Genomic DNA, 13518 nt, shown 5'->3' on the forward strand with positions numbered 1-13518 from the left:
ATATGCATGTCCGGTCTGTGATTGAAAAATTGCAATATACGTAACATCTGGGGGTTCATAATGTAATGAGTGTGAAAACATCTTTAGTCCGCCGACCGAATATTCCCTTAAGAACGCTAGCTTTCGGCTTCACCCAGTCTGAGGTACACATCCGGATGACCCGGCAGTAACAATCGCAAAGGTGCTCCCTTTATGCCCTAGCCGAACAAACGGGAATGTAGGGCATAAGCAAAGGAGCCAGGCAACCCAACTTGGCCAAAACTTAAGTCATAATGATGCATATAATGGCGAAGAAAATGTACATATGGGGAAAACACATATGTGGTGAGCTTGATGCCCAGAAAATAATAATAAGCTTCTGTACAAGAAGCCCCCAGGTATTATGGGCGTACATATTTAAGGATGTGTACGTCGTAGGTGCGTAGTTTAGCCGGACAAGAGCTTTAAAGCTAAAAAAAGTGAAAAGAGAGGAAAAAGCAATGGAAAAAAAGGGAGAAGACGAACAAAGAGTTCGGCTCTAGGCGTAGAATCTTCGGAGTCTGGCCGTGTTCCATGGGTTCGGCTCTAGGCGATTGTCTGATGCATCACGCAGGCGATACGCTCCTCCGGTGAGAACTTCGTCAATGATGAAGGGACCCTCCCACTTGGGCTTGAGTTTGTCCTTTTTCTTCTCTGGCAAGCATAGAACGAGTTCGCCAACATTATAAGTCTTGGCCCGCACTTCTCTGCTTTGATATCTGCGCGCCTGCTGTTGATAAAATGCGGAACAGGCTTTTGCGACGTTGCGCTCCTCCTCCAGGGCATCTAAGCTGTCCTGCCGATCAAGCTCGGCCTCTCTCTCTTCATACATGCGCACTCGAGGTGAGTCATGAATAATGTTGCAGGGTAACACAGCCTCTCCGCCGTACACCACGAAGAAGGGTGTATATCCGGTAGTGCGATTGGGCATGGTCCACAGCCCCCAGAGTACGGAGTCGAGCTCCTCAACCCAGTGCTTGTCTGATTCTTTCAAAGACCGCACTAGTCTAGGCTTGATGCCGCTCATAATAAGACCATTGACTCGTTCGACTTGACCATTTGTTTGTGGGTGATAGACGGAGGCGTAATCGAGCTTAATGCCCATATTAGCACACCAGGTTTTCACCTCATCGGGTGTGAAGTTGGAGCCGTTATCGGTGATGATGCTGTGTGGGACACCATAACGGTGCACAACACTGGATATGAAGTCTATCACTGGTCCGGCTTCGGCCGTTTTAACTGGTTTGGCCTCTATCCACTTAGTGAACTTATCTACCATGACCAGCAGATATTTTTTCTTATGGCTTCTTCCTTTAAGGGGTCCGACCATATCAAGCCCCCAGACCGCAAAAGGCCAAGTGATGGGGATTGTTTGTAGAGCGATGGGTGGCATATGGCTTTGGTTGGCGAAAAGCTGGCATCCGACGGAACGTTGAACAAGGTCCTGTGCATCTGCTCCGGCCGTTGGCCAATAGGAACCTGTACGGAAGGCCTTACTTACAAGGGCCCGAGCCGCGACGTGGTGACCACCGAGGCCGGCATGAATTTCAGCCAAGAGCTCCCGTCCCTCTTCTTCGGAGATACATCTTTGAAGTACTCCGGTAGCGCTTTTCTTGTAGAGCTCTCCGTCATGGACCTTGTAGGCTTTCGAGCGCCGGACAATGCAACGAGCCTCATTCTGATCCTCAGGGAGCTCTCGCCTATTAAGGTAGGCCAAGAAGGGTTTGGTCCATGGGGCAATGACTGCCATGATAAGATGGGCCGATGGTGTTATTTCAGTGGCTGAGCCCCCGATGATATTGGTATTGTGTTCAGAATCTGGGGGTATAATCAGGTCTGGAGTGGTGTTGCCGCTCTCCCCTTGCCACACCACGGATGGCTTGAAGAGCCTTTCTAGGAATATGTTAGGCGGGACGGGGTCGTGCTTGGCGCCGATGCGAGCAAGGACATCCGCCGCTTGATTACTTTCTCGAGCCACATGATGAAACTCGAGCCCCTCGAACCGAGCTGACATTTTGAGAACGGCATTATGATAGGCCGCCATCTTCGGATCTTTGGCGCCGAAGTCTCCATTTATTTGGGATATTGCGAGGTTTGAATCCCCGCACACCTCCAGGCGTTGTATGCCCATGGAGACGGCCATCCGAAGATCATGCAGTAAGGCCTCGTATTCGGCTGCGTTGTTGGAGTCTGTGTATAATATTTGGAGTACATACTGAATTGTGTCTCCAGTGGGGGATGTTAAGACAACGCCCGCTCCTAAGCCCGCCAGCATTTTGGAGCCATCGAAGTGCATGACCCAGTTAGAATATGTGCCGTAATCTTTAGGGAGTTCGGCCTCTGTCCATTCAGCGACGAAGTCGACCAGTACTTGGGATTTAATGGCTCGGCGCGGTTTGTATGTTATGTCAAATGGAAGGAGCTCAATGGCCCACTTAGCAATCTGGCCTGTGGCATCGCGGTTGTTTATTATGTCATTCAGTGGTACTTCAGAAGCCACCATGATCGAGCACTCTTGGAAGTAGTGTCGCAGCTTCCGGGATGCCATGAAGACCGCGTATGCTATCTTTTGGTACTGAGGGTACCAGGATTTGCATGGTGTGAGGTCTGTGGACACGTAGTATACCGGCTTCTGAAGCGGGAATTTGTGTCCGTCCTCTTCTCGCTCGACGACGAGCACCACGCTCACCACTTGGTGCGTTGCCGATATGTATAATAGCATGGGTTCACCGACGTTCGGTGCGGCCAGGATTGGGTTGCTCGCTAAAAGAGCCTTTGTTTCTTCCAGTCTGGCTGTTGCCGAATCCAACCACTCGAAGTGGTCGGTGCGTCAGAGAAGGCGATAGAGTGGCAGTGCTTTTTCTCCTAGTCTGGTGATAAAGCGGCTTAAAGCTGCCACACATCCGGCTAGTTTTTGGACCTGTTTAAGGTCTGTTGGCGTAGCCAATTGTGACAAAGCTCAGATTTTGGCTGGGTTTGCTTCAATTCCTCTACTGGAAACGATGAAGCCCAGCAGTTTTCCAGCGGGAACGCCGAAAATACACTTTTCCGGATTAAGCTTAATGTCATATGTACGGAGGTTGTTGAATGTGAGACGCAGATCGTCTATCAATGACTCGACATGTATAGTTTTGATGACGATGTCATCCACATATGCTTCAACTATCTTGCCGATCTGTTTCTTCAGGCATGTTTGAATCATGCGTTGGTAGGTGGCCCCGGCGTTTTTGAGCCCGAAGGGCATAGTGTTGAAGCAGAATGGCCCAATGGGGTAATGAATGCCGTTGCGGCCTGGTCGGACTCTTTCATTTTGATTTGATGGTATCCGGAGTATGCGTCGAGGAAACATAGTGAGTCGTGTCCTGCAGTAGCATCAATAATCTGATCGATGCGAGGGAGGGGGAAGGAATCCTTAGGGCAGGCCTTGTTGAGGTCCTTAAAATCGACGCATAGGCGCCAAGATTTATCCTTCTTTGGCACCATAACCAGATTTGCTAGCCAGTCCGGATGTTTTATTTCTTTGATGAATCCGGCCTCGATTAACTTGGCTAGCTCCTCCCCCATGGCTTGTCGTTTAGGTTCGGAAAAGCGTCGCAGTGCTTGCTTGACCGGTTTGTATCCCTTCAGTATGTTGAGGCTGTGTCCGGCCAACCTGCGTGGGATCCCTGGCATATCAGAAGGGTGCCAGGCGAATATGTCCCCGTTCTCGCGAAGGAACTCTCGTAGCGTGGTGTCAACCGTTGGGTCGAGTTGTGCCCCGATGGATGCTGCCTTCTTGTGGTCCATCGGGTGGACTTGAAAGTTGACTATTTCATCTGCTGGTTTAAAGGAGGTGGATTTGGGTCACTTGTCCAGGATTACGTCATCCCTATCCACAGTTGAGCACAGCGCGGTTAGCTCTTCGGTCGCGAGGGCTTCATACAATGCCTCGAGGGTCAGGGATGCGGTTTTGTTTTCGGCGCAGAGTGCTTTGTCCGGATCATTGGCAAGAGTGACGATACCGTTGGGCCCAGGCATCTTGAGCTTCATGTACCTGTAATGAGGTATAGCTTGGAAGCGTGTAAATGCATGCCGCCCCAATAGGGCGTGATATCCGCTGTTGAAAGGGGCCACTTGGAAGGTTATCTCTTCGGACCGATAGTTCTCCGGCGTGCCGAATACCACGTCAAGTGTAATTTTTACCGCACATCGCGCCTCCCGTCTGGGAATGATTCCTCGGAAGGTCGTGCTACTTTGCTCAATGCGGCTCCTGTCTATTTCCATTTTATTGAGTGTATCCTCGTAGACGAGGTTTAGTCCGCTGCCGCCGTCCATGAGCACTTTGGTGAGCCGAAAACCGTCCACAATTGGATTGAGGACCAAGGCGACCGGTGCCCGGACTGTCCGGAATTTTGGTTCGTCACTGCCATTGAAAGTTATGGCCGTGTCGTTCCAAGGGTTTGTTGCCGTAACTTGGCAGACTTCGGCGAGGTCGCGGAGGGCCCTTTTGTGCCGATTGTTTGAAGCAAAAGTCTCGAGGACCGTCAATACGCTGAGGTCGTCGTCTTCCGGGGGGGTGTTGCTTTGGGTTATTTTTGGTGAGGATATCCTCGCCGCTCTTGGCCACTTGCCGGAGTATCCAACATGCTCTAAGGCTGTGGGTTGGTATGGTATCCAGTGTTGTGTGTATTTTGCATGGCCTATCGAGCCATCCCTCTAGAACGGTTCCGCGCCCCGTAATGTGCTTGGATTTCTTTACTATTGGTTCGGGTGCCCCGCGAGGGTGCATCCTTTTTGCCGGACGAAGGGTTGAGTGGAAACCGGTGGTTCCCAGAGAGCTGCCTGAGTTTTTCAGGCGCTTTCCATTGCGCAGTACTTCTGTACGATGGTTGCCAAGTCAGCGAAGTGTAATACGCGATGGCGGTTGATGGCGTTGAGGATTCGTACGTCCGTGCAATTATTGCAGAATGCTGAGATCGCGTCTTCATCGCGGCAATCTTTAATCTTGTCTTTGGCAAGGAGGAATCTGGCCCAAAAGTGATGGACTGTTTCCTGAGACTGCTGCCGTATGTACATGAGATCACGTATATCTGGGTAGGTGGGTGGTTTTAAATTCGAACCCTGACCCAATTTAGGATCCGGAGTTTGAGAAATCTCCGAGCTTAATGGTTCGGGCTCCGGGATATCAACTGATTTTTCAGGCCCATCATCCGATTCTAAGTTCGGAGGACAGGGCACGTCGTTCCGCGGACAGGTATCCGGCTCTTCGAGCTCGGAAATCCAAACATAGTTCGTCGTCAATATAGAGGAAGAGTTGTCGTTTTGCTCCTCTACTACCACTATCTGATGGGTGATTGGCGGAGATTTGATTTCTCTCTGATCTGGTTTAAGCCCAATCTGATCGTAGTCTATAGCGACCCCAAGGCGGCGATGCGATCTAGGAGTTCGTTTAAAGACGACAACTCCGTCGGATCCATCCGTTTGGAGTATTCGGGGTCAACACGGAGGTGATTTTCGATGACCCGAGAAGTCATCTCGGCTTGGCGGCCGTACGGGCGGTCATGGTAAAACTGCCCAGCCGGAGGGTTTGGCCTGAGGCCAGGGCTCCCCCCGGAGGTGATACCGTCCTTGATAACAAGGCGAGCCATCAACCCTGTCTTCAACGTCATAGCGGAACTCTCAATGAAAGCACCAATGTCGGTGTCAAAACCGGCGGATCTCGGGTAGGGGGTCCCGAACTGTGCGTCTAAGGTCGATGGTAACAGGAGACAGGGGACACGATGTTTACCCAGGTTCGGGCCCTCTCTATGGAGGTAATACCCTACTTCCTGCTTGATTGATCTGGATGAATATGAGTATTACAAGAGTTGATCTACCACGAGATCGTAATGGCTAAAACCCTAGAAGTCTAGCATGTATGATTATGCTTGTCCCTATGGACTAAACACTCCGGTTTATATAGACATCGCAGGGAACTAGGGTTGTACAAAGTAGGTTACAGAGAAAGGAATCTTCATATCTGGATGCCAAGCTTGCCTTCCACGCCAAGGAGAGTCCGATCCGGACACGGGTGAGATTCTTCGGTCTTGTATCTTCACAGCCCATCAGTCCGGCCCATGTCAAACAGGCCGGACGTCTGAGGACCCCTTAATCCAGGACTCCCTCACTCACCGCGTGGCCGTAGGGACAAGGCAGCGGGGCTCGGGGAGGAGGACGAGGACGACGTGCGTTGACAGAGACGGGGAGGTGGTCCGGCGAGGTGGCTCCGGTGGCAGCAGCGTCGTGGTGGTGGAGATGGGCGTCGAGGGCGACGGGGTCAAGCGGCGGGCATTGGCGGTTCGTTCCCCCGATCCAGAGGAGGCGAACGTGGGGGGGGGGGGGGGTGAGGGTTAGGGTTTGCGGGTGAGGGGGTTATGGAGTGAGGGGGGCTGGCTGGGCCAGTGTGCTGGCCGCGTGGGCCCTTTGGCCCAGTTGGCAGGGGGGTCCTTTTCCTTTATTTCTATTTTTGTTTTTGCCTTTTCTTTTTATTAAATTTTCCTTTTGCTGTTTTATCCATTTAAGAGTATTTGAGCATTTTGTAAAAGTGTGGTTCCTTCACCAATATTACTTGCGATTTATTTGTCACAATCCGAACAATTTAGTTTTAATATTTGAAAACTTTATTGTTCGAATTTATTTTAGAAATTGAATTCTGAATCGGTTTTTGAACTAACACGAGATTGGCAACAGTAACGGAGGTGACATGGCATCATTAGCAGAGGTTCACTTTAGCATAATTATCCAGGCATTACAATTCTCCTCCACTACAAGAAAGCTCACCCCGAGATTTAGGAGATAAAAGGAAACAATGTGGGGTATTCTTCACGCAGGCGATCCTCGCATTCCCAAGTGGCTTCGTCTTCAGAGTGATGTGACCACTAGACTTTGAGGAACTTGATCGCCTTCTGACGTGTGCGGCGTTCAGCTTGGTCGATAATGCGGACCGAATGCTCTTTATAGGAGAGGTCCTGTTGCAACTAAGCAGTTCATGATCCACTTCTCAGATTGGGTCCTTGAAGCAGCGGCGGAGTTGTGACACGTGGAACACATCGTGAACCTGAGAAAGGTTCGACGGAAGCTCCAGTTGATATGCCACCTTTCCACGCCTTTCCAGGATAGTGAATGGACCAATATAGCGAGGAGCTAGCTTGCCCTTGATCCCGGAGCGGTGAGCACCCTTCATTGGTGTAACTCGAAGATAAGCCTTTTCGCCAGGTTGATAGACCATGTCTTTATGATGACGGTCATACCGACTCTTCTGACGTGACTAAGCAGTCTTGAGATTCTCACGAATGATGCAGACTTGTTCTTCGGCGTGTTGGATAATATCCGGACCGAAGAGTGGACGTTCCCCATTTTCTGACCAGTTCAGAGGGGTTCGACACTTTCATCCATATAACACTTCGAAGGGGGCTATCTTCAGACTAGCTTGATAGCTATTGTTATAGGAGAACTCAGCATACGGGAGAGATTCCTCCCATTTCTTGCCGAAGGAAATAACACAAGCTCAAAGCATGTCTTCGAGAACTTGGTTGACACGTTTAAATTGCCCTTGCAACTGAGGCTGAAATGCAGTACTGAATGACAGATGAGTCCCCATAGCTTCTTGGAAACTTTCCCAGAATCTTGAAGTGAATAAGCTGCCACGGTCCGAGTTGATAACTAGTGGAATACCATGAAGTGAAACAATTCTGGACATGTAGAGAGTTGCAAGCTGACTAGCAGTGATCGTTTCTTTGACCGCCAGAAAATGTGCAACTTTAGAAAGCTGGGCGATGACGACAAGAATAGCATCATTACCGTTCTACGATTTGGGAAATCCAGTGACGAAGTCCATTTCAACATGGTCCCATTTCCATTCAGGAATAGAGATAGGTTGCAGAGTTCCAGCTGGCCTTTGATGCTCTGCTTTGATACGACGGCAAACGTCACACTCAACAACATAACGAGCAATGTCTTGCTTCATATTAGACCACCAGAATCTCTGACGGATGTCTTGGTACATCTTTGTACTACCAGGATGGATAGACAGAGGCGTATCATGAGCTTCTTTCATAACCCTTGGAGTCAGATCCAGGTTTTTCCTCGCACATGGCACCACCAGGCGGCCTTTGAAGTACAAGGCTCCATCATCGGCAATAGTGAAGAATGAGGGCTTTCCTTCTGCGAGATAGCGTTTAATCTTCTCGACTTCAGAGTCATAATGTTGAATAGTCTTGATATTGCCCAAGAGATTTGGTTCGATAGCCAGGGTATTTAGAGAACCCTGAGGAACAACACGAAGATTCATCTTGCGGAACTCTGGGGGAGGGGGAGCGAGTGCACCAGGAGGAACAATATGGAGGTTCAGCTTTCTAAATTCTTCAACAAGCGAGGGCTAAACTTTGTGAACCTGGAGGTGGTTGTAGTAAGACTTGCGGCTCAAGGCATCAGCCATTACATTAGCCTTGCCTGGTGTATAGGAAATACCCAAGTCAAAGTCTGCAACAGTCTCCATCCATCTCTGCTGACGGAGGTTCAGGTCTGGCTGAGTAAACAGATACTTCAGACTTTATTAGTCGGTGAAGATCTCGCAACGATTACCAAGAAGGTAATGTTGCCACTGCTTTGGTGCATGAATGACAGCAGCAAGCTCGAGGTCATGAACTGGGTAGTTCTCTTCATGATGGCGCAATTGACGAGAGGCATAAGCAAACACTTTGCGCTCTTGCAGTAGGACACAGCCTAATCCTTGACGGGAAGCGTCGCAGTAAATGACGAAGTCCTTCTTAGTATCAGGTGGAGCAAGCACTGGGGCGGAATTCAACTTGTCTTTGAGTGCCTGGAAACTTTCCTGACATTTGTCTGTCCATTCGAACTTGACGCCCTTATGTAGCAGGTTAGTCAGAGGCCTGGCGATCTTGGAGAAGTTCTCAACGAATTGACGACAATAGCTGGCGAGACCGAGAAAACTTCTGACTTTCTTGACGTTCTTCGGAGGAGTCCAATAGAGAATGGCCTGAACGCATTCTGGGTTGACGACAATAGCATCCTTAGAGATGACATGCCCAAGATAGGTTACTTCGGGAAGCCAGAATTCACGCTTGGAATACTTAGCATAGAGTTGATGCTCTCGAAGCTTTTCCAGAACAAGGCGAAGATGTTCAGCATGTTCTTCTTTATTCTTGGAGTACAGAAGGATGTCATCCAGATAAACCACGACGAACTTGTCGAGGTATTCCATGAAGATATAGTTCATCAGACGAGAGAAGGTGGCTGGAGCATTAGTTAAGCCAAAAGACATGATGATGTACTTGTATGAACCATAGCAAGTCACGAATGCGGTCTTTGGGATATCCTCTTCACGAACACGGATCTGGTGGTAACCCAACCTCAATTCGAGTTTGGAAAACACTGAAGAACCAACCAGTTGATCACACAGATCATTGATCCGAGGAAGAGGATATTTGTTCTGAATGGTAGCTTGGTTAATAGGATGGTAGTCTTGGACCAATCGGTTTGTCCCATCCTTCTTCTTGACAAAGAGAGAAGGTGCTCCCCAAGGAGAGCAACTTGGGCGAATGAAACCACTGCGAAGAGATTTGTCGATTTCCTCCTTAAGCTCAATGAGTTCATGCGGCGGTTTGGCTATAGGAGTGGTGCCTGGTTTCAAGTCGATGATGAATTCGACAGCTCTAGCAGGGGGAATCCCTGGAAGTTCTTCAGGAAAGACGTCGAGGAATTCGCGCACTACGGGAATGTTTTCAATGCCCTTGAGTGGTGCAGCATTCAGTGCATTCAAGGCATAAATCCTTGCCTCGGCATTCTGAACCAGACGAGCATTGTAGCTTATTATCTCATCGGAAGGGTGCAACAGATGGACGGTCTTAGTGGCGCAAACTATAGAAGCAGTATGCGCTTTCAACCAATCCATCCCCAGAATGAGGTCGATGTTAGACGACTTCAGGATAATGGGAGAGGCATAGAATTCCAGCTCTTCGTTTTCAATGGGAACGTTGTGACTAACCACAGAGGTTTGACACTGGCCGGCGGGGTTTTTTTACCACTAGTGGAGTGTTCATGACCTCACATTTAAGGTCGTGCTTGTATGCAAAATCTTCTGACATGAATGAATGCGATGCTCCTGTATCAAATAAAACGGATGCTGGTACTGAATTTACGAGAAGGGTACCCATCACAGTAGCAGGCTGGTCTTGAGCTTCGTTCAGATCAATGTTGTTGGCATGAACTCGTCCATAAGACTTGGCATTGTTGTTGCGGGGCTGGTTGTTTCCACGACCAACTGTGGGAAGGGCCAGTTGATTCTGGTTCTGATAGCAGGTCCTGGAAATGTGACCTGGTTGACCACACTTGTAGCATAGACCATTATTGGGAGTGGGAGCAGGAGCTCGGGGTGGTGCAGCTAGAAGCCTTGGCTGCCTAGGTGCTGGAGGAGGCAGACGAGGTGCAACATAGGACTGCCTTGGAGCAGGCGCAGTTGGATGTACATGCTGTTTGGAATCCAGATCCTACGCTTCTGCGAGGGCGGGCCCGAAGATGAGCCCGTGTCACAGTTGCGCCTGTGAGAGCTTTGGTGTTCCTGCAGACTAGTCTCGACATTGATGGCCTTGTTCACCAAGGTGGCAAAGTCGGCAAAGTCATGTACTAGCAGTGCGAGCTTGATGTCAGCTTGAAGGCCATCACATAACTTCTCCTGTCTGCGTGCATCAGTTGCAATGTCTTCTTCAGCATAGCGGGATAAGTCCAGAAACTCCCGCTGATAAGCTTCGACAGTTTTGTTACCTTGGGTGAGGTTGCGAAACTCGTGCTTCTTCCGGTCCATGACTCCCTGAGGAATAAAGCGGGCACAGAAAGCAGCTTGAAAGTCTGTCCAGGTGATGATTGTTCCAGCTGGCAGAGTATGCCTGTGGCTGTCCCACCATTGAGCTACGGGTCCCTTCAGGAAGAAGGAAGCAAAGGTGACATAGCTAGCAGGAGCTACATCAGCAGACTCCATCTCATAGGTGATGTCACGGAGCCAGTCATCAGCATCTAGAAGCTGAGTTGCGCTGCAGTACACAGTTGGGTTGAGGCGCATGAAGTCATGCAGAGTCACTGCGGCTGGCTGCTCCTTCATGTTGGGACGAGGAAACTGAGCCATCACATTCTCCATGAACTGGCGATTCAGCTCGAACTGTTGCATCATACCAGCCATGTACTCAGGCGGTGGTGGGGCATCGCCACCACGACCACGACCACCTGGTCTAACCATCCTGCTAATATTTAACAGGGGTAGTTCAGCATTGAGAAATTTTGCAAAGACAAGAATCATTCATAATGAAACATGCATAAAGAAAGGAGCACGATAGATACTACATAGTAGTCGACATATCTTACAAAAGGGATCATGCATAGAGTTCAGTACACAGAGTTCAGTACATAGACTAAAGACATCATAGGCGGCACGCAGGCTCGCGTTGAATGCATCTAATACTAATAAGCAAGACTACATCAGTCCCAGGAGGAACTGTGGAGGTAGGTGTAGCCTGACAGCTGGTAGTGACGCGACGGGAAGTCCTCCACGCCAGTAGCCTGCAGTCTGTGAACACTCTGGTGTAGAACCCGATGTCTAGGTGGCAAAAGAGGACCAAGTGTGGGAGTGTAGCCTCCCACATCTGGCCAACCGACACCCTGGGGCATCACGGTCCTGGCTGGGTAGATAGGAGAACGTGGCAGCTCACCAGATCGGACAAAGGGGTGCAACAACGTCAAATCACTGTAAAGGTGCTGACGGGTGGTGTACAACTTGTGGCGAAGAGCTCGGTTAGCTCGATCCAGCCCATCAGCATGCAGCACCAGGTTCTGATGGTGGAAGGGCTCTCGGGTGACGGTGGAGTAGCCAGCAGTGTAGTATCCCTCCGCACCATCGTCGGATGCGATAGCAATGTGCCTGAAAGGGTAAGTGTCCAACGCCCGATACTCTCCACGAAGACATGTCAGAGCAGCATAAGCAGCATTGTGGACTGCCATATCGATGGTCACTCCAACACCATGAGAGGTGTGCAGCACAGTAGTGGAGTCATACTCCCGAGAGTAGAGGTGGACGATGGCACGGTACTGTGATGCCTACTACGCAACCTTCTTCTTGTAGACTCGTGTTGGGCCTCCAAGCGCAGATTTTTGTAGGACGGTAGCAAATTTCCCTCAAGTGGATGACCTAAGGTTTACCAATCCGTAGGAGGCGTAGGATGAAGATGGTCTCTCTCAAACAACCCTGCAACCAAATAACAAAGAGTCTCTTGTGTCCCCAACACACCCAATACAATGGTAAATTGTATAGGTGCACTAGTTCGGTGAAGAGATGGTGATACAAGTGCAATATGGATAGTAGATATATGTATTTGTAATCTGAAAATATAAAAACAGAAAGGTAACTAACGGTAAAAGTGAGCGAAAACGGTATTGCAATGCTATGAAATAAGGCCTAGGGTTCATACTTTTACTAGTGCAAGTTCTCTCAACAATGATAACATAATTAGATCATATAATAATCCCTCAACGTGCAACAAAGAGTCACTCCAAAGTCACTAATAGCAGAGAACAAACAAAGAGATTATTGTAGGGTATGAAACTACCTCAAAGTTATTCTTTCTGATCGATCTATTGGGCTATTCCTATAAGTGTCACAAACAGCCCTAGAGTTCGTACTAAAATAACACCTTAAGACACACATCAACCAAAACCCTTATGTCACCTAGATACTCCAATGTCACCACAAGTATCCGTGGGTTTGATTATACGATATGCATCACACAAGCTCATATTCATCTATTCAAACCAACACAAAGAACTTCAAAGAGAGCCCCAAATTTTCTACCGGAGAGTCAAGACGAAAACGTGTGCCAACCCCTATGCATAAGTTCACAAGGTCACAGAACCCGCAAGTTGATCACCAAAACATACATCAAGTAGATCACGTGAATATCCCATTGTCACCACAGATAAGCACATGCAAGACATACATCAAGTGTTCTCAAATCCTTAAAGACTCAATCCTATAAGATAACTACAAAGGGAAAACTCAATCCTTTACAAGAAGGTAGAGGGGGAGAAGCATCATAAGATCCAACTATAATAGCAAAGCTCGCGGTACATCAAGATCATGTCAAATCAAGAACAAGAGAGAGAGAGAGAGATCAAACACATAGCTAATGGTACATACCCTCAGCCCCGAGGGTGAACTACTCCCTCCTCGTCATGGAGAGCGCCGGGGTGATGAAGGTGGCCACCGGTGATGGTTTCCCCCTCCGGCAGGGTGTCGGAACATGGTCCCGATTGGTTTTTGGTGGCTACAGAGGCCTGCGGCGGCGGAACTCCCGATCTACGTTCTGTTCTGGAGGTTTGGGGATATATAAGAGGTGTTGGCGTCGAGAACAAGTCAGGGGAGTCCACGAGGGGCCCACAAGGTCGGAGGGCGTGCCCTAGGGGGGTGGGGGAGCCCTC

The sequence above is a fragment of the Aegilops tauschii genome, chromosome 3 (genome assembly GCF_002575655.3).
Source record: "Aegilops tauschii subsp. strangulata cultivar AL8/78 chromosome 3, Aet v6.0, whole genome shotgun sequence".
Taxonomy (NCBI): domain Eukaryota; kingdom Viridiplantae; phylum Streptophyta; class Magnoliopsida; order Poales; family Poaceae; genus Aegilops; species Aegilops tauschii.